Here is a 21,674-nt window from a genome sequence, read left to right on the forward strand (position 1 = left end):
AAATCTTTTTTGAGCTCTTCCATAGCCTGACACCAATTCATATTTTTCTTGGAGGCTTTGGATACAGAAATTTTAACTCTGTCATCTTCTGGCTGTGCATTTTGATCTTCCATGGGATAAAAGTAATTGTCTCTGGTCAGGTACTTTTTCTTCTGTTGTTTGCTCATTTCCCCATTGTATGACCTGATTTTAACTCTGTTAAATTGGGGTTCTACTTCCAGGGTAGACTATGCACTTTCCCAAGCTTTTGAACTTTTTTCCTTCTCTCTCTCTCTCCTAGCCTGTACTCTGGTCTGTGGATGACCACAAGCACTCCCCTCTGTCCTGGAGCTGTGAGAAGGATCCCTGCTCCACTACGGCAGAATGGGACCCCAGATTTTGACCTGGATTTCAGCATGGGCAAAAAAGTAGGGTTCTCTCATAGGGATAGCAGAGAGACCTCTGCAGTGTCCCCGACCTCTCCCATTCATGTACTGAGTACTCTGGAAGCAGCTGCTGGGTGGCTCTGCAGGCCTGCTTCTGGTTCCTGGGGTGGGGCTGTGCTGGCTTGCCATTCATGCTCACTCTGGCAGAGTTTTCCTGCTGACCTTCCAAGTTTTCCTTGGAGTCCCTGGGCTGAGAGGTCTGGAACCTGCCCTGCCACCAGGGACTCAGGCACATCCAGAGATCCAGGAGCCCCTCAGGCTGCTCCTGAAAGACTGATGCTCCAACTCCAGGGGAACAGACCCTTCTGTTGGATCTTATTGGGCCAAAAAATTGTTTCATGCAATCTTTTATTATGGGTTCTGCCATTCTAGAATTTGGTAAGCATCATAATTTTAAGGCATTTGGAGTTTTCTGGAAGAGAGCTCCTGGGAATTTCTGCCACTCCTCTGCCATCTTGGCTCCCCTCTCAAACAAGGCAAATTTTTAAAAATGAAAATTGTATACTTTCCTCTATATTCAGACTCCATAGTTCTTTCTTTGGATGTACATAGTACTTGTACTGCTGAGAAAAGCTAAGTCTATCATGGTTGTTCATCTTATTGCTATTAATGTGTACAATGCATTCCTGGTACAGGTCATTTCACTCAGCATCAGTTCCTGTCTTACCACATTTTTCTGAAATCTGTCAGTCCATGATTTCTTACAGAACAATAATACTCAATTACATTCATCTACCATAACCTGCTCATCCATTTCCCAATTGATGAACAACACCTCAATTTCTAATTCTTTACTACTAAAAAAAAAGAGCTTCTTTAAATCTTTTTTGTAAATGTTGAGTCTTTTCCCCTTTTTTTTTATGACCTCTTTGGAATACAAACCTAGGTGGTATTGCTGGATCAAAAGATATGCACAGTTTTATTGCCCTGTTGCCATAGTTCCAAATTGCTCTTCAGAATGGTTGGAACAGTTAACAACTTCACAAACAAATCATTAGTGTCCCAGTTTTCCCACATCCCCTCAAACATTGATCATTTTCCTTTTTTGTCATATTGACCAATCTGATAAGTGTGAGATGGTACCTCAGAGTTGTTTTAATTTGTATTTCTTTAATCAAAAATTATTTAGAGCATTTTTTCAGATAAATATAGATAGTTTTAATTTCTTCATCTGAAAACTGCCAATTTATTTCCTTTGACCACTTATCAATTGGGTAATGACGTGTATTTTATAAATTGGACGCAGTTCTCTATATATTTGAGAAATGAGGTCTTCTAATCTTGGTTGCATTTGGATTTATTTGTGCAAAACCTTTTTAATTTAATTCAAAATTTTCCATTTTGCTTCCTGTGATGTTTTCTATCTCTTCTTTGGTAATAAACTCTTCCCTTATCCATAGAGCAGATAGGTTAAAAATTCCATGCTCCCCTAGTTTTCCCTTGGTATCACCGTTCATATCTAAATCATGTAGTACATAGTGTAAGCTGTTGGTCTCTACCAAGTTTCTGCCTAACTGCTTTCCAGTTTTCCCAGAAACTTTTGTCAGATATTGAATTCTTGTCCTGAAAGATTGGATCTTTGAGTTTATTAAATACTAGATTACAGTGATCATTTGCTGCTATATATTATGTACCTAATCTATTCCACTAATCCACCATTCTGTTTCTTAGCCAGTACCAGATTAATTTTTTTCTATTGTGTTCACTTTAATTTATACTTTATTATTTATTTACACATTACTAAAATAATCTTGTTGTAAGAGTTAACATAATCTCTCTCTTCTGGCCACAATAAAAACCTCACAAAAAATAAAGTGAAAGAGAGGAAAAAAAGTATTTCAGTGCATGTTCAGATACCATCAGCTCTATGACCGAAATGGATTGCATCCTTTTTTAAAAATTTTATTAAAAGATGGACTTTCAATGAACCAGGGGAATTTCAAATGTTCCTGTTGGAATAGCCAGAGATGAACAGAAGGTTTGATCTTCAAATACAGGACTCAGGTGAAGCATAGAGATTGGAGGAGAAGGGGGAAATATGAGGGACTTAATGATGATGAACTGCATGTATTCCTGTATAGAAAAATGACACTGATAATACTCATATGAACCTTCTCAATTAACAGAGCAGGTAAAAGGAGCTTTTATAGATGAAGCACAGGAGAAAGCTGAATTTGAAGATAAAATATGGTGTAAAAATGGAGTCAATAGAAAAAAGGGAAATGTAATGTGAGAAAGAAAAAGGAGAGGGGGAATAGGCTAAGATATTTCATATAATAAGATTTTTCTTTATTCCAATGAGCTATTGCAATGATATGGAAGGCAAGGGGGAATGAGGCAATCTTCACTCTCATCAGAGGTGGCTAGGAGAGGAAACAGCATATACACTCAATGGGGTATAGGCATCTGGAATAAGAAGGAGAGAGGGGGGACAGGGGGAAGGGGGGGATGTGAGTGATAGAGGAGAGGATGGACCATGGGAAGAGAGTGGTCAGATATAACACATTTTCTTTTTTACTTCTTGCAAGGGGCTGGGATTGGAAGGCCTGTCCGGGATCATAGGGCCAGGTGGATGCTGGGCCTAAGGGATGGTATGTGGGCTCATGGCCTCTTGGCCCCAGGGCTAGGGATCTGTCTGCTGTGCCACTCAGCTACTCTACAGCAGAGTCAGAGTGAAAGGAGAGAGAAAATATAGTACATGGTAGTGGAGAAATACAAAAGGAGGGAGTTGCGATCAGCAATGGCAATGGTGGAAAAATATGGAAGTAACTTTTGTGATGGACCTGCGACAGAGCTGGTGGTGTTGGAACACAGACTAAAGCACATTTTTTATTATTATTATTATTTTGGGGCTGGGTGGCCTGCATGGGACTGCATAGCAGGGTGATTGTTGGGTGTCTGAAGCCAGATTGGGACCCAGGTGCTCCTGGCTCAAGGGCTAGTGCTCTGTCCGCCACCCAGCTGCCCCTACTATTATTACTATTTTATTTTATTTTGGGTCCTTTTTTTTCTTTTTTCTTTTGGTTTTTGCAGGGCAGTGGGGCTGAGCTGATTGTTGGGTACATGAGGCCAGATTTGGGCTCGGGTGCTCCTGGCTCCAGGGCTGGTACTCCATGGGCTAGTGCTCTGTCCACTGTGCCACCTGGCCATACCTACAATTATTAGTATTACTTTTTTATTTTAATTTTAATTTTTTTTCTCTCCCCTTTACTTTATCACTCAAGTGAGTCTATATTGTTTGGGGGAGAGAGTATTTTGTTTACTCTTAAACAAGAATATTTTATTAATGTATAAAAACATTATTTGTACAAAATGAGAATAAATAAATATTAAATTAATCAAAATCATCTAATTGGTTTTTGGTGATGTTCTCCAACTCTTCCTTAGTCATAAACTGCTCCCCTTTCCATAGTTCTGACAGGTAAACTAATCCTTGATCTTCTAATTTGTTTTTTTAGTATTGTTTTTTTATGTCTAAATCCTGTAACCATTTGGATCTTATCTTGGTAAAGGGTGTGAGGTGTTGATCTAATCTAAGTTTCTTCTATACTAACTTCCAATTATCCCAGTAGTTTTTATCAAAGAGGGAGTTTTTATCCCAATGGCTGGACTCTTTGGGTTTATCAAAAAGCAGATTACTGTAATCATCTCCTGCTTTTACACCTAGTCTATTCCACTGGTCCACCACTCTATTTCTTAGCCAATACCAAACAATTTTGATGACTAATGCTTTATAATATAATTTGAGATCAGGTAGGGCTAAGCCACCTTTTTTTACACTTTTTTTCTTTAAGCTCCTGGCAATTCTTGACTTTTTATTTCTCCATATGAATTTACTCTTTAAAGTAATTTTTTGGAATTTTGATTGGTAGGGCACTAAGCAGATAGTTTAGTTTTGGTAGAATTGTCATTTTTATTATATTAGCTCTACCTATCCATGAGCAGTTGATATTTGCCCAGTTATTTAAATCTAATTTAATTTGTGTGAGAAGTGTTTTATAATTGTTTTCAAAAAAAGATTCTGAGTCTGTCTTGGCAAATAGACTCCCAAGTATTTTATACTGTCTGAGGTTACTTTGAATGGGATTTCTCTTTCTAGCTCTTCCTGCTGTATCTTTCTAGACATATAAAGAAAAGTTGAGGATTTATGAGGGTTTATTTTATAACCTGCAACTTTGCTAAAATTGCTAATTGTTTCCAGTACTTTTTTGGATAATTTCTTGGGATTCTCTAGGTAGACCATCATGTCATCTGCAAAGAGTGAGAGTTTTGTCTCTTCCTTCCCAATTCTAATTCCTTCAATTTCTTTTTCTTCTCTAATTGCTGATGCTAACATTTCTAATACAATATTGAATAGTAGTGGTGATAATGGGCACCCTTGTTTCATCTTGGGAATGTTTCTTGTTTTACCCTTGTTTCTTATTGGGAATGCCTCTAGCCTCTCCTCATTGAATATAATGCTTGTTGATGGTTTCAGATAGATACTGCTAATTATTTTAAGGAACAGTCCATTTATTGCTACACTCTCTAGTGTTTTTAATAGGAATGGATGCTGTATTTTGTCAAAAGCTTTTTCAGCATCTATTGATATGATCATATGATTTCTGATGGGTTTGTTGTTGATATAATTGAGTATGCTAACAGTTTTCCTAATATTGAACCAACCCTGCATTCCTGGAATAAATCCTACTTGATCATAATGTATTATCCTAGTGATAACCTGTAATCATTTTGCTAAGACTTTATTTAGGATTTTTGCATCTATATTCATCAGGGAAATAGGTCTATAATTGTCTTTCTCTGTTTTAACTCTTCCTGGTTTAGGTAACAGCACCATATTGGTTTCATAGAAAGAGTTAGGCAGAGTTCCATCTTTCCCTATTTTTCCAAAGAGTTTATATAGAATTGGAACCAATTGTTCCTTAAATGTCTGGTAGAATTCACTTGTGAATCCATCAGGCCCTAAAGAATTTTTCTTAGCGAGTTCAATAATGTCTTGTTGAATTTGTTTTTCTGAGATAGGGTTGTTTAGGTATTTAATCTCTTCTTCATTTAACCTGGGCAACTTATATTTTTGTAAACATTCATCCATTTCACTTAGATTATCAAATTTATTGGCATAGAGTGGGGCAAAGTAATTTTGAATTATTACTTTAATTTCTTCCTCATTGGTGGTGAGTTCACCTTTTTCATTTATGATACTAGCAATTTGGTTTTCTTCTTTCTTTTTTTTAATCAAATTGACCAGAGGTTTATCAATTTTATTGGTTTTTTCATAATACCAAATTTTGGTTTTATATATTAATTCAATAGTTTTTTTGCTTTTTATTTTATTAATTTCTCCTTTAATTTTTAGAATTTCTAATTTAGTATTTAATTGGGGATTTTTGATTTGTTCTTTCTCTAATTTTTTTGGTTTCATGTTTAGTTCATTGATTTCCTCTTTTTTCAATTTATTCATGTAAGCATTTAGAGCTATAACATATCCCCTGAGAGTTGCTTTGAATGAATCCCATAGGTTTTGGTATGTTGTTTCATTATTATCATTATCTAGGATAAAATGGTTAATTCTTTCTATAATTTGTTTTTTGGTCCACTCATTTTTTAAAATGAGGTTATTCAGTTTCCAAATTGTTCTGGGTCTATATCTCCTTGGCCCAGTATTACATATAACTTTTATTGCATTGTGATCTGAGAAAGATGTGGTCACTCTTTCTGCCTTTCTGCAGTTGATCATTAGGTTTTTATGTCCTGGTACATGGTCAATTTTTGTATAAGTTCCATGTACTGAAGAGAAAAAGGTATATTCCTTTCTATCCCCATTCAGTTTCTGCCATAAGTATACCATATCTAATTTTTCTAACAATCTATTTACCTCCTTAACTTCTTTCTTGATTATTTTATGATTGGATTGATCTAGATCTGATAGTGGGAGGTTGAGGTCTCCCACTAGTAGAGTTTTGCTGTCTATGTCTTCCTGTAGTTCTTTCAGCTTCTCCTCCAAGAATTTGGGTGCTGTCCCACTGGGTGCATATATATTTAATATTGAAATGACTTTATTGTCTATGGTACCTTTTAGTAGGATAAAGTTTCCTTCCTTACCTCTTTTAACACTATCTATTTTTTGCTGCTGCTTTGTCTGAGATAAGGATTGCTACCCCTGCTTTTTTTTTTACTTCAGCTGAAGTACGATATATTTTGCTCCAACCTTTTACCTTTACTCTATATGTATCTCACTGCTTCAGATGATTTTCTTGTAAGCAGCATATTGTAAGATTCTGGTTTTTAATCCACTCAGCTATTTGCTTATGTTTTAAGGGAGAGTTCATCCCTTCACATTCAAGGTTATTATTACTAATTCTTTATTGCCCTCCATGCTATCTTCTCTCTGTTTGTATTTCCCCCCCTTTCTCCTCCCTTTATCCATATTCCCCAGTATTTTGTTTCTGAATACCACACTCTTCAATATGTTTGCCCTTCTATATCACCCCTCCCCTTTCTTTCCCCTTTCCCCTTTTCCCTTCCCTTTCTTTTGTTATTTCCCCTTTTCCCCCCACTCCCCTTCCCTTTCTCTGTCCCCCCCTCCCCTTTTCCTCTTTTAATACTAGAAATTTTAGATGTTTTATAAGTTAACTGAGTATGTGTAGGTTGACTTTAAGCCAAGTCTGATGAGAAGAAGATTCAGGTGTTTCTCATCTGCTCCCTTCTTCCCCTCTATTACCATAGGTTTTTTTTTTTGTACCTCTTAGTGTAATGAGATTTACCCCCATTCACTCCCCTCCCTCTTCCAGTCTCTTTCCTGTCCCCCTTTTTAAGGAGGTAGTGGTTTTTAGATCATTCTAAGTCATAGAAAATTCTGAGTGTCTGTCCCTTCTAATTCAGTATATTCTATTGAATAGAATCAAAATTCCTGAGAGTTATTAGGGTCTTTCTCCCAAGTGGGGTTAAAGCCAATTACATCTCTTTAGATAGCAGTCTCATGGATAGGTCATGAATGTCCATAATTTCTGGCTAGCTATATTCTCTCTGTTAGAGTTACAATTCTCAAGATTTATGAGAATCTTTTTCCCCCCATAGCCAGTTTCAACTTACTGGATTGCATTTTTTTTCCTTTTACCGCCATCATTTTTTTTACCTTTCCATGTGTCTCTTGAACCTCCTGTTTGATGTCCAAATTTTCTGTTTAGCCCTGGCCTTTTCATCAGAAATTTTTGGAATTCTTCCATTTCATTAAATGTCCATCTTTTTACCCTGGAAGTGAAGGCTCAGCTTTACAGGAAAGTAGATTCCTGGCTGCATTCCAAGCTCCCTTGCTCTTCGAAATATCTCATTCCAGGCCCTTCAATCCCTTAAGGTTGATGTAGCCAGGTCCTGCGTGATCCTTACTGTGTCTCCTTGATATTTAAATTGTTTCTTTCTGGCTGCTTGCAGGATTTTCTCTTTTATCTGATAGTTCTGGAGTTTGGCCACAACATTCCTTGGTGTTTTCATTTTAGGATCTTTTTCTGGTGGGAATCAATGTACTCTTTTTTTTTCACTATTACTAATATACTTTATTGATGAAGGCCAACAATGACAAAGCATTACCCTTGGGCTCACCCAAGGGTGAAGAAGGTGCCACTTATTATACCCATGCCTGTTGCTCACAAGCTCAAGAGGGAAGGGCAGAAAAGCCTCTCACTGTAGCCACAGTCCTCACTGGACTGGGCAGCATCAGACCATGACCAGAATCATCTTTCCTGAAGCCCCTTGGTAGTTGACGATATCTTCATGGGCCTGGGAGGCATTCTCCAGCAGGTAATTAGGCCCGATCACAGGCTGCAGCCAACCCGTCTCAATGCCAGCCAACAGAGTGGCCAGAGACTGCAAGAAGTCCTCTGTGGAGGAGCTATATAAAGCAATGCCAATGATGCTGATTTCCTTCTTCATGGTGTCCCTGGGGTTTATTTCTATGGAACCCCTGGAGCCAACAATTATCACTCTTCCTCCATAGGAAAGAAGCTGAAAATCATTGTGGAGGTTGAGGTGAGATGCCATTTCAATGATTACATTCACGCCATTCTCTCCAACATGTTCCTTGATCTTATTAATATAATTAGCCTTTCGGTAATTGAAGACCTTGTGGGCTCCATTATTCAGAACGATTTTCCTGCCCTGCTCTATACCGGCTGTGCCCAAAACCTGGAGGCCATATGCTCTGGTAATCTGGCAGGCCGCAATTCCAACTCCTCCGCTGGCCCTGTGAACAAGCACAATCCCTCCAGGTTTGACCTGGGCACTGTGCATCAGGGCACAGTAGGCAGTAAAATATGGGATCCCTATGGATGCACCTTCAACCTTGGCGAGCAATGGGGTGACAGATGTCACCACCAGATCACCCTCACATCCCAATGTACTCTTTCAATAACTATTTTGTCCCCTGATTCCATGATATCAGGGCAGTTTTCCATCACTAGATCCTGTAATATTAAGTCCAGGCTTTTTTTCTCTTCAATGTTTTCAGGAAGTCCTATAATTTTCAGGTTGCCCCTTCTCATTCTATTCTCGAGGTCAGTGGTTTTGTTGATGAGCTATTTTACATTTGCTTCTATTTTTTCTATTTTTTGATTTTGTTTAACTGACTCTTGCTGTCTCATGGAGTCATTAGTTTCTGTAGACTCCATTCTTTTTTTGGAGGAGGAATTTTCTTCATTAACCTTTTGCAACTCCTTTTCCAATTGGTCAATTCTACTTTTGAAAGATCTTTCCATTTGACCAATTGAGGTTTTGAGAGAATTCATTTCTTTTTGCATTTGCCCAATTGAGGATCTGAGAGAATTATTCTCATTTTGTATTTGTCCAATTGATGATATGAGAGGTTTATTCTCATTTTGTATTTGTCCAATTGATAATGTGAGAGATTTATTTTCATTTTGTAATTGTCCAATTGAGGATCTGAGAGATTTAGTCTCCTTTTGTATTTGTCCAATTGTACTTTCTAAGGATTTGTTTTCTTGTTGCAAGGTATTAATTGTCTCTCCCAAATTTTAAAGTTCCTTCAAGGAAGTCTTTCTGTGCAGAAGACCAGATCATATTCTCCTCAGAGGTTCCAGGTCTCTCTGAGTTAGGGTCTTTCCCTTCCAAGAATTTTTCTATGGATCTACCTTTCCCCTGCCCCTTCTTCATTTTGCTAAGACCTTGAGCTGGGGAGGGGCTGGTTCACAGGGGCTTGGGATCATTAAAAGCTTTACTCAATGATTGCAGTTTCTTTGGCTGGCCAGTAGGAGGTGTTGGTTGTTTTTTCTGGAGTGTATGTGACCTTGGTTGAGGCCTTCTCCCCTTTCCTTGAAGGGAGGGGTTGGAGCTATTGAATTCTTTTGCCTTCAATCAATGGTGGGCTTTACCCTGGCCTTGAAGTCATTCTTCAGCTGGGCTGGTTCTTCTGCTCACACACCTGGGCCTGAGGCAGAAGTAGTTTGCATTTTTTTGTTAGGGAAGAAGTCTGAGTTTGTATTTGAGAGCCAGATCAGAAGAGCCCAGGGATGGTGTCTGAAGCCTTCCTGCTTCACAACTCTCCCCCCAGCCCTGTCTGGGATCTCCCTGGGGACAGCTCCAACACCAGTGCCTCTGCTCCCCTGCAGACTCACGCACCCGTAGTCCAGCCCCACTGCTGAACCAGCAGGTCCGGCTATCGGGCCCTCAGACTTCGGGTTCCAATTCAGCTGTTAATCTGGTTGATCAGGTGCTGATCCTCTCTCTGAGCCCAGACTCACCCACCTGAATTTGGCCAAAGCTGCTGCCGGAGACAAATCTTGAGGTAGATGTTTTCTCCTGGCTTTTCTTTCTGGGTTTTGTGGGTCAGATTTCTTTTAAGAGGGTTGTTTCATGTGATAGATGGTGAAGAGATCAGGAGACTTTAGAACTGTGCCTGTCTTCTCTCCGCCATCTTGGCTGGAAGTCTGGATTGCATTCTTTAACCTAAGTCTATGAGGTAAGTTACTAACATATTTTTTCCCACAGTTGCTATTGCTGATTGTATTTCCCTCCATTCATTCCTCCCTACTCCAATTTATTCTATTTTCTCTCTCCTTTTACTTTGTTCCTCCTCTAACATGTGTTATGGGACAGTTGAGTGTCGAAGTGGACAGAGCACCTATCCTGGGGCCAGGAGGACTACAGTCCAAATCCCACCCAAGCCATCCAATAATCATCTTGCTGTGCGGTTGCAGACAGGTCACACAATCCCACCCCCTTGCAAAAAACAATAAAAGTATGTTGAATCTGACTACCCTCTCCCAAGATCTCCCCTCTCCTCTGTGACCTACAACCCCCCCCCCCAACACCCATTCCCTTTCTCCCATCCCCTTCCTCTCTTTTTACCTCTAGGGTGAAAGATTTCTATGCCCTAATAAATGTGTATGTTGTTTCCTATCTGTGCCATTTCTGATGAAAATGAAGACTCACTCATTTCCTCTCACTTTCCCCCCCATTCCACTTAACTGCCAAAAGCTTTTTTTTGACACTTTTATGTGAAATATTTTAGCCCATTCTACCTGTCCTTTCCCTTCCTCCCTGTACATTCCTTTTTTCACCCAACATCTTAATAATATACCTTCATATTCAGCTCTCTCCTGTGCCTTATATTTAAATATGTTACCCTTAACTGCTGTATTAATCGAGATAACTCTTATGAGATTCTGTTATTATCTTGCCATGCAGGAATACAAGCAGTTCACCATCATTAAATCACTCATAATTTGCCCTTCCCATTCACCCTCTTTATGCTACAAGTCCTGTCCTTGGAGATCAGTCTTTCTGTCCAGCTCTGGTCATTTCAACAGTAAAATTTGAAATTTACCTGTTTCATTGAAAATCCATCTTATCTCCTGGAGGAAAATGTCCAGTTCTTCTGGGTAGTTTATTCTTAGTTGCATTCCAAACTCTTTTGCCTTTTGGAATATTAAATTCCAAGCCCTATGGGTAGTTAATGTACACACTGCTAAATCCTGTGTAAGCCTGACTACAGCACCATGATATCTGAATTCTTTTATTCTGGTTGCTTGTAATATTTTCTCTTTGACTTGGGAGTTCTGGAATTTGGCTATAATATTCCCTGGGGCTATTTTTTAGAACTCTTTCAGGAGGAGATTAATGGATTCCTTCAATTTCTATTTTATACTCTGCTTCTAGGATCTCAGGGCAGTTCTCCTGGAGAATTTCTTTAAAATGAAGTCAAGGCTCTTTTCCTGGTCATGAACTTCAAGTAGCCCAATAATTTTTAAATTATCTCTTCTGGATCTGTTTTCCCGTTTTGTTGTTTTTCCAATGAGATATTTCTTCTAATATTTCTTTTTTGCAATAGTTTTATTTCTTCCTGAGTTCTTGCAAAGTCATCACTTTCCTTTAGTTCCATTCTGCATTTGAAAGAGTTATTTTCAGGGCAGCTAGGTGGCATAGTAGATAAAGCACCGGCCCTGGAGTCAGGAGTACCTGGGTTCAAATCCAGTCTCAGACACTTAATAATTACCTAGCTGTGTGGCCTTGGGTAAGCCACTTAACCCTGTTTGCCTTGCAAAAAAAAACCCTAAAAAAAAGAGTTATTTTCTTTTTTATTTATTTATTTATTTGTTTTTTCTTTTAAAAGTTTCTTATATTTTTTAATATTTATTTATTGTCATTTCTTACAAATAATGTTTTTATATACATTAATAAAATATTCTTGTTTAAGAGTAAACAAAATACCCCCCTCCCCCCCAAAATATAGACTTACTTGAGTGATAAAGTAAAGAGGATAGAAAAAACATTAAAATTAAAATAAAAAAAATAATAGTAATAATTGTAGGTATGGCGAGGTGGCGCAATGGACAGAGCAACAGCCCTGGAGCCAAGAGCACCCGAGCCCTTATCCATCCCCATACACCCAACAATCACCCAGCTATGTGACAGGCAAGCCACCCCAACCCCATTGCCCTGCAAAATCAAAAAAAAAAAGGAAAAAAAAGACCCAAAATAAAACAAAATAGTAATAATAGTAGGGGCAGCTGGGTGGTGGACAGAGCATTGGCCCTTGAGCCAGGAGCAACCAGGTCCAAATCTGGCCTCAGATACCCAATGATCATCCCACTATGCAGCCCCAGTCAGGCCACCCAGCCCCATTTGCCTTGCACTCCCCCAAAATAATAATAATAACAAAAAATGTGCTTCAGTTTGTGTTCCAACACTACCAGCTCTCTCGCTGGTGGATCAAATTCTTTATAATAAGTCCATCACAAAAGTTACTTACATATTTTTCCACTGTTTCCACTGCTGATCTCAACTCCCTCCTTTGATATTTCTCCACTACCATGTACTATATTTTCTCTCTCCTTTCACTCTGACTCTGCTGTAGAGTAGCTGAGTGGCACAGCAGACAGATCACTGGCCCTGAGGCCAAGAGGCCCCAACCCACATACCATCCTTTAGGCCCAGCATCCACCTGGCCCTATGGTCCCGGACAGGCCATCCAATCCCAGCCCCTTGCAAGAAGAAATAAGAAAATGTGTTATATCTGACCACTCCCCGCCCCATGGTTCATCCTCTTCTCCATCATTCACATCCCCCCCTTCCCCCATCCCCCCCTTCTTACTCCAGATGCCTATACCCCATTGAATATGTATGCTGTTTCCTATCCTAGCCACCTCTGATGAGAGCAAAGATTCCCTTATTCCCCCTTGCCTTCCCCCCCTCCATATCATTGCAATAGCTCATTGGAATAAAGAAAAATGTTATATGAAATATCTTGGCCTAGTCCCCTTCTCCTTTGTCTTTCTCCCATTACATTTCCCTTTTTTCTATTGACTCCATTTTTACACCATATTTTATCTTCGAATTCAGCTTTCTCCTGTGCTTCATCTATAAAAGCTCCTTCTACCTGCTCTGTTAATTGAGAAGGTTCATATGAGTATTATCAGTAGCATTTTTCTATACAGGAATACATGCAGTTCATGATCATTAAGTCCCTCATATTTTCCCCTTTTCCAATCTCTATGCTTCACCTGAGTCTTGTATTTGAAGATCAAACCTTCTGTTCAGCTCTGTCCATTCCAACAGGAAGGAACATTTGAAATTCCCCTGGTTCAATGAAAGTCCATTTCTTTCCCTGGAAGAGGACATTCAGTTTTGCTGGGTAGTTAATTCTCAGTTGCATTCTAAGCTCTTTTGCCTTCCGGAATATTATATTCCAAGTCCTATGAGCTTTTAATGTAGTTGCTGCTAAGTCCTGTGAGAACCTGATTGCAGCTTCATGGTATTTGAATTGTGTCCTTCTGGCTGCTTGTAATATTTTCTCTTTGACTTGGGATTTCTGGAACTTGGCTATAATATTCCTGGGGGTTCATTTTTTGGGGATCTCTTTCTCAGGGGGATTGGTGGATTCTCTCCATTTCTATTTTACCCTCTGCTTCTAGGATATCAGGGCAATTTTCCTGTAGTAATTCTTTGAAAATGATGTCAAGGCTCTTTTCCTGATCCTGACTTTCAGGTATTCCAGTAATTTTTAAATTATCTTTCCTAAATCTGTTTTCCATATTAGTTGTTTTTTCAATGAGATGTTTCACATTTTCTTGTAATTTTTCATTTTTTTTTGGTTTTGAAGTATTGAATCCTGATTTCTCATAAAATCAGCAATCTCCCTGAGTTCTATTCTTTGTCTGAAGGATTTGTTTTCCTCAAATAGCTTTCTTAACTCTTTTTCCATCTGGCCAATTCTGCTTTTTAAAGCATTCTTCTCCTCAATAACTTTTTTGAATTGTTTTATCCATTTGACCTATGCTGGTTTTTAACATGCTATTTTCTGGGGCAGCTAGGTGATGCAGTGGATAAAGCATCGGCCCTGGACTCAGGAGTACCTGAGTTCAAATCCGGTCTCAGACACTTAATAATTACCTAGCTGTGTGGCCTTGGGCAAGCTATTTAACCCCATTTGCCTTGCAAAAACCTAAAAAAAAACCCATGCTATTTTCTTCAGCATTTTTTTGGATTTCATTGACTAGGCTGCTGACTTCATTTTCATGCTTTTCCTGCATCTCTCTCATTTCTTTTCCCAGTTTTTCTTCTATCTCCCTCATTTGATTTTCAAAGTCTTTTTTTGAGCTCTGTCATAGCCTGAGCCCCATTTCTATTTTTCTTGGAGTCTTTAGATGCAGGAGCTTGTGCTTCCTCATCAGACTGAGTGTTTTGACCCTTCTTGGGCTCACATGCAAAATATTTCTCAATGGTGTTGCTCTTTTTTTCTCTGCTTGCTCATTTTTCCAGCCTTAGCCTGTTTTGGGGGTGCTTCCTGAGCTTTTGGGACACCCCCACAAGGGTCTCAGTGTGTGAGGCTCTGTCCTCCCTCCTGGTCTGTGAATGACCATAAGTGCCCCCCTCTGCCATGGGTCTGAGGTGGGGGGGGAACCCTGCTGTTCTATGGGGGGGCCTAGACTTCGATCAGGATCTGAATGTGGTCAGAACCTCAGAGTCCTGTTCCAGGGACAGAGGACAGAGCTGAGCAGTCTCTCTCTATTCTGTCCCTAGGCTCAGCGAGCTCATGCCTTGGAGGCTCCTGCTTACTGGATTCTGCTTCCTGTTCCTGGATCTGGACTGCTGTGCCCAAGCTACTTGCTGTGTGCCCTGAGGGCTGGGTTTCATGCGCTTGCTCTGGCAGAGGTCCCCCGCTGTTCCCCCAAGTTGTGCCCGGTGCTCCCCAGGGAGTAAATCAGGAAACTCCCCTCCACCGCTGTGAGCCATGGCTCCCAGCGCCCTGGGGCTGCTTCCAGGAGGCTGAAGTTCTTTTGCTCTGGCTGGCCGCCCCTCCAATCCTGGAGAGCAGAGCCTTTCTGCTCTTTTCCATGTTACCTTAAGTAGGAGAACTGCCTCACTGGGTTCCTCTGTGGGTTCTGTCTCTTGAAAGTTTAGTTAGAGTCCTTAGTTTATAAGTGTTATAAGAGAGCACCTCAGAGAAGATCCTCTCTTGTTGCCATCTTGGCCCCGCCCCCAAAAGTTATTTTCTTCAGAACTTTTTTTTATCTCCTTTTCTAGCCGGCCAATTCTGCTTTTCAAGGCATTTTTCTCCTCTTTTCTTTTTTGTGTTGATTTTTCCATTTGGCCTAAACTTTTTTTTTTAAGGATTTTGCAAGGCAAGTGAGGTTAAGTGACTTGCCCAAAGCCACACAGCTAGGTAATTGTCTGAGGTAAGATTTGAACTCAGGTACTCCTCACTCCAGGGCTGGTGCTCTATCCACTGCACCACCTAGCCTCCCCCTAAACTGATTTTAAATAAGTTATTTTCTTCAGTATTTTTTTTGTATTTCTTTCACCAAGTTGCTGACTTGGTTTTCATATTTTACCTGCATCTCTCATTTCTCCTCCCAATTTTTCCTCTAACTCCCTTAATTGCTTTTCAAAATCTTTTTTTGAGCTCATCCATAGCCTGAACCCATTTTCTATTTCTTTTGGAGGTTTTAGATATAGAAGCTTCAACTCTGTCATCTTCTGAGTATGTATTTTGATCCTCCATGGGACCAAATTAATTTTCTGTGCTCAGATTCTTTTTTTTTTTTCTGTTGTTTGCTCATTTCCTCAGCCTTTGTCTGATATATCACACTTCCAAGGCTTTGGGTTTTTTTTGGGACAACCCACAGGGACCGTAATTCCTCCAAGGTCTTATGAGAGGCTCTGACTATTCTCTTGCTTCTGTTCAGGCCTTCCCCTTTGCCCTGGAGCTGCAAGGAGTGTCCCTGTTCAGCTCTTGTGGTGTGGTGGGGGCCTAGACTACAACCTGGATCTGAGTGTGGGAAAACAGCTGAGTCCTACCCCAGGGAGAGCAGAGGGAACTCTGCAGTCTCTCCCAAACCCCTTACCAACTATGGGCTGATAGCTCTGGACTTGCTGGATGGCTCTGCCCACTCCTGCTGCAGGTTCTCACTTCAGGACTGCTCTGAGGCTGGCGCTCTGCACCATACTCACTCTGATGAGGTCGAATTCTCTCTCCACCTCTTCTGGCTGTGGTTGCACTGCGGCTTTTTTCCAACTTCTGGTTCCAGTGGAACAGACCTTTCTTGAGGATCTTCTAAGTTGTCTTGGACTGGGAAATTGCATCACTCAGTCTTTCTGTGTGTTCTGCCCCTCTAAATTTTGGTTAGAGTCATAATCTGATGACTTTTGGAGTTTGGGGGGGGGTGAGGAGTTTCTGGGAATTCCTACCTTCATTCCACCACCTTGGATCCACCCTAAACTGGTTTTTAACATGTTGCTTTCTTCATCATTTTTTTTTTTTTGGATCTCCTTGACTAAGCTGCTGACTTAGTTTTCTTGATTTTCCTACATTGCTCCCATTTCTCTTCCCAATTTTTCCTCTACCTCCTTTACATGATTTTTCAAAATCTTTTTGTGCTCATCCATTGCCTGAGATCAATTCCTATTTTTCTCGGTTTTTGGATAGAGAAATTTTGACTTTGCCATCTTTGGGGTGTTTTTTTTTTTTTTTTTTTGATCCTCAGTGTGACCAAAGTAATTGTCTATGGTCAAGTTCTTTTTTTTTTTTTTCTGTTTACTCATTTCCCCATCTTATGCCCTGATTTTGATGTACTTCCCTAGTGTTATTGGAACACCCCAGCAAGGATCTCAGTTCCTTCAAGGTCTTATGAGAGGCTCTGACTGCTCTCTTGCCTGTGCTCTGGTCTGTGGATGACCACAAATACTTTCCTTTGCTGTGGAACTGTGATGAGGGTCCCTACTCTATGGCATTTTTTTTGGGGGGGGCTTTTCCCAGATTGTAACCAGGGTCTGAATGTGGACAAAGCATCAGAGTCCTGTCCTAAGGACAGAGGAGAGACCATGACAGTCTCCTCCCACCCCCCTTACCTTCTGTGGGTTGAGCACTCTGGGTGCAGCTGCTGGGCAGTTCCTTTCTGGGCAGCACTGCAGGGTTGCTTCTGTTTCCCAAACTAGGGCTATGCCAAGGGCCATGGCTGCACTGAGCAGGCTGGCCTTGGATCTATGCTCACTCTGGCAGAGGTTTTCCCATTGATCTTCCAAGTTGTGCTTGGTGATCCCTGGTTTGGAAAATCTGGAAATGGTTTCTGCTGCCAGGAGCTGGCGCCCCCAAAGACCAAAGTGCTTTGGGCTGTTCCTGAAAGGCTAAAGCTACTTCACTCCAGTACAGCATGATTCTGGCTGTGCTGCCCTCCCCTCCAATCCCATGGAACAGAGCCTTCACTTACTTTTCCAAGTTACCTTGGGCTGGAGAATTGCCTCACTGAGTTTTTCTGCGGGTTCTGCTTCTTGAAGATTTAGTTAAGTCATAATTTTAAGGTTTTTGGAGTATTTTGGAGGAGAGCTTCTGGGAAATCCTACCCTTGCCACCATCTTGGCCTAGGACAAGATTATTTGATGATTATCCCTTTGTAATACAGTTGGGTATCTGGTATTCCTAGGCAACCTTCACATTTTTTTGATCGATTCCCCTGATATTCTTGACCCTTTTGTTTTTCCAGATGAAATTTGTTATTTTTCTCTATCACTATAAATAATTTTTGGTAGTTTGACTGTTCTGGCCCTGAATAAGTAAATTAATTTATAGGCAGAATTTTCATTCTTGTCTTGGACTACTCAAAAGCAATAAATATTTCTCTACCTGTTTGGATTTGACTTTATTTGTGTAGAGTGTTTTATAATTGTGTCCATATAGTTCTGGGTTTGTTTTGGCAGTTAGACTTCTGCCAAAGTTACTTTATTTATTTTTATTTATTTATTTAAGGCAATGGGATTTAAGAGTGACTTGCCCCTGGGGGCAGCTAGGTTGTACAGTGTATGGAGCACTGGACTTGGAGTCAGGAGGACATGAGTTCAAATCCAGCCTGTGTGACCTTGGGCAAATCACTTAACCCCATAGCCTTGCAAAAACCAAAAAAAAAAGTTAAGCATTTTATTTTCTCCTGTTAATGTGGGCAACTTATATTTTTGTTAGTATTTATCCATTTCAATAGATTGCAAGATTTATTATCATACATTTGGGCAAAATATTCCCTAATAATTTGCTTTCATTTCTTCTTCATTGGGGATGAATTCACCCCTTTCATTTTTAATATTGGTAATTTGATTTCCCTCTTAAAAAATAACTTATGTTTTATCAATTTATTGATTTTTTAAAAAATGAATGGAGCTGGGGCGGCTAGGTAGTGCAGTGGATAGAGCACCGGCCCTGGAGTCAGGAGTACCTGAGTTCAAATCTGGCCTCAGACACTTAATAATTATCTAGCTGTGTGGCTTTGTGCAAGCCACTTAACCCCACTGCCTTGTAAAAACCTAAAAAAAAAAATGAATGGAGCTGTGCACTCATCCAACCTTTCTGGAGAGCAATTTGGAATTATGCCCAAAGGGCAACAAAGTAAATGTTCTTCAATTGGGGAATGGCTTAACAAACTGATATATGCATGTCATGGAACACTATTGTTCTATTAGAAACCAGGAGGGATGGGAATTCAGGGAAGCCTGGAAGGATTTGCATGAACTGATGCTGAGTGAGATGAGCAGAACCAGAAAAACACTCTACACCCTAATAGCAACATGGGGGTGATGATCAATCTTGATGGACTTGCTCATTCCATCAGTGCAGCAATCAGGGACAATTTGCAGCTGTTTGTGATGGAGAATACCATCTGTATCCAGAGAAAGAATTGTGGAGTTTAAACAAAGACCAGACTATTACTTTTAATTTAGGAAAAAAACTGTTATCTTATTATGTAATTTTGCTATCTCTTATACTTTATTTTTCTTCCTTACAGATATGATTTCTCCGGGTGGCTAGGTGGTCCAGTGGAGAAAGCACTGGCCCTGGAGTCAGGAGTACCTGGGTTCAAATTCAGTCTCAGACACTTAATAATTACCTAGCTGTGTGGCCTTGGGCAAGCCACTTAGCCCCATTTGCCTTGAAAAAAAAACTTAAAAAAAAAGGGATATGATTTCTCTCTCATCACATTCAACTTAGATCAATGTATACCATGGAAACAATGTAAAGACTAACAGACTACCTTCTGTGGGGGGTGGGGTGGGGGGAGAGAAGCATGATAGGAGAAAAATTATAAAACTCAAAATAAATAAAACCTTTTTAAAAAATTGAAAAAAATGAAACCAGCTCTTTTATTTATTAGTTCAATGTTCAAACTTTCAATTTTATTAATTTCTTCTTTGATTTTCATGATTTCCACATTAGTATTTAATTGAGGATTTAAAATTTTTTCTTTTTCTAGTTTTTGTAGTTACATGCCCAATTCATTGATCTGTTTTTTTGCTTTATTGATTTATGCATTGTGATATTAAGTACCGCTTTGGCTGCATCCCATAAATTTTGGTATGTTATCTCATGGTCGTTATTCTCTGATAAAATTATTGATGAGAGTAAGATTCAAGCATTGCTCTCCATCCCACCCAATCCCAATCTTGTCTTCTATTGTAAAGGTTCTTCCTTTCACAATTCTTTTATGTGAGATAATTTTCCGTTTTTCTCTCTTCCTGATTCTCTCACTGAATCCCTCTTTCTCACCTCTTTTTAGTTCAATTTAATATAACTTCTATCTTTTTCAATTATTTGATTTGTTTCTTGGTATTTCATGGAGTCATTAACTTCCATTTGCCAAATTCTAACTTTTTTTTTTTTTTTAGGTTTTTGCAAGGCAAATGGGGTTAAGTGGCTTGCCCAAGGCCACACAGCTAGGTAATTATTAAGTGTCTGAGACCGGATTTGAACCCAGGTACTCCTGACTCCAAGGCCGGTGCTTTATCCACTACGCCACCTAGCCGCCCCCAAATTCTAACTTTTAAGGATTTCTGTGAGCTTTTATCTCTTTTTTCCATTTGACTGATTCTGTTTGTTAAGGTATCTTCATTTCAGTGGATTTCTCTGTCACTTTAACCACAGAAAGTGGTTGACCAATTCTGTTTTTTTAGAGGTATTTTCTTAAGTATATTTTGGTCCCTTCTTTACCAAGCTGTTGACTCTTTTTTCAGGATTTTCTTGCATCCCTCTCATTTCTCTTCCCAATTTTTCTTCTACTTATTTCATTTTAAAAATCCTTTTTGCGCTGTTTGGGGAATTTGTTTTTGGGGTTTGTTTCCAATTCACATTTTGCATGTGGTTACTTTGACAATTTTCTTCTGGGTTTGAGTCTTGATCTTCCCTGTCATCAAATAATGGTCAGGTTTTTTTTTTGTTTCCTCATTCTTTCCCAGCCCACTTCTTTGCTTTTTATGTTATGTTAAAATTGGGCTCTGCTGGGTGGAAGAGGTACTGACCCAAATTTTAGGCCTTTTTGATGTTGTTTTCAAAGTCTGCTGGAGGGGGTATCTATTGCTTTTTTGATACTTCCAAGATGCTTTGATCTAAGGAGAGGCAAGGTCACTGCTCTCCTGGCCTTTGCTCTGGTCTTTTCAGAAGGGAACTTGTTCCATTATAACTATTAGTGCTGGCACTCCTTTTGGTTCTGAGACTATGACCAGAATCCTATTCTCCCATAGTGGAAATTCTGGTGCTCCCCTCTATTTTGAAATTGAGACCAGGATCCCTCCCCCTCCACCCCCCCTATGAACAACCACAAGTATTCTCTCTGCTCCAAAACCAATTTGGGGCCCTTTTGCACTGTGATTGCAATTGCTGTCATGACTTTGGCCTAGGGACTGCAACCTGGAAATGCATATAGGCAATGCAATAAGGTCCTGAACCCAGTGCTGGCTGGCAAAGGGTCCCCTGCAATTTCCTTCTGACCCCCCTCCCCCTTTTTTCTGTAGGATAACTCCCAATGCTGCTACTGCTGGCAATGTAGACACAGCCTATACTGCCTGCCCTGAGTTCCTGGGGCAAGCTACCATCTCAGTCAAACTTTTCCTATTGATCTTCCAAAGTTGTATTTGTGCTGAAAAATTGTTTTACCCAGTCTTTTGTTGATTTTGTTGCTTCAGAATTCAGTTTGAGGTAATGTTTTAGAGTTGTTTGGAAAGAAATTAGGGAGAGCTTAGCTGAGTGCTTTCTACCTTACCATCTTAGCTACAAATCTCCCCTCACGACTCGTTTTATTCCCAATGGTTTCACATGTTTCATTATTTTTTGTTTTCATTATTTTTTTACAAGGCAATGGGGTTAAGCGGCTTGCCCAAGGCCACACAACTAGGTAATTATTAAGTTTCTGAGGCCAGATTTGAACTCTGGTACTCCTGACTCCAGGACCAGTGCTCTATCCACTGCGAGACCTAGCCACC

At 39.9% G+C, this 21,674-nt stretch overlaps 1 pseudogene; it reads right to left on the reverse strand.

The window, feature by feature from the left end:
* Positions 1-8,030: 8,030 nt before the first annotated feature.
* Positions 8,031-17,390, reverse strand: LOC141519137 (zeta-crystallin pseudogene; annotated as a pseudogene).
* Between the last annotated feature and the right edge of the window lie 4,284 nt (positions 17,391-21,674).

The sequence above is a fragment of the Macrotis lagotis genome, chromosome 3 (genome assembly GCF_037893015.1).
Source record: "Macrotis lagotis isolate mMagLag1 chromosome 3, bilby.v1.9.chrom.fasta, whole genome shotgun sequence".
Lineage (NCBI taxonomy): Eukaryota > Metazoa > Chordata > Mammalia > Peramelemorphia > Peramelidae > Macrotis > Macrotis lagotis.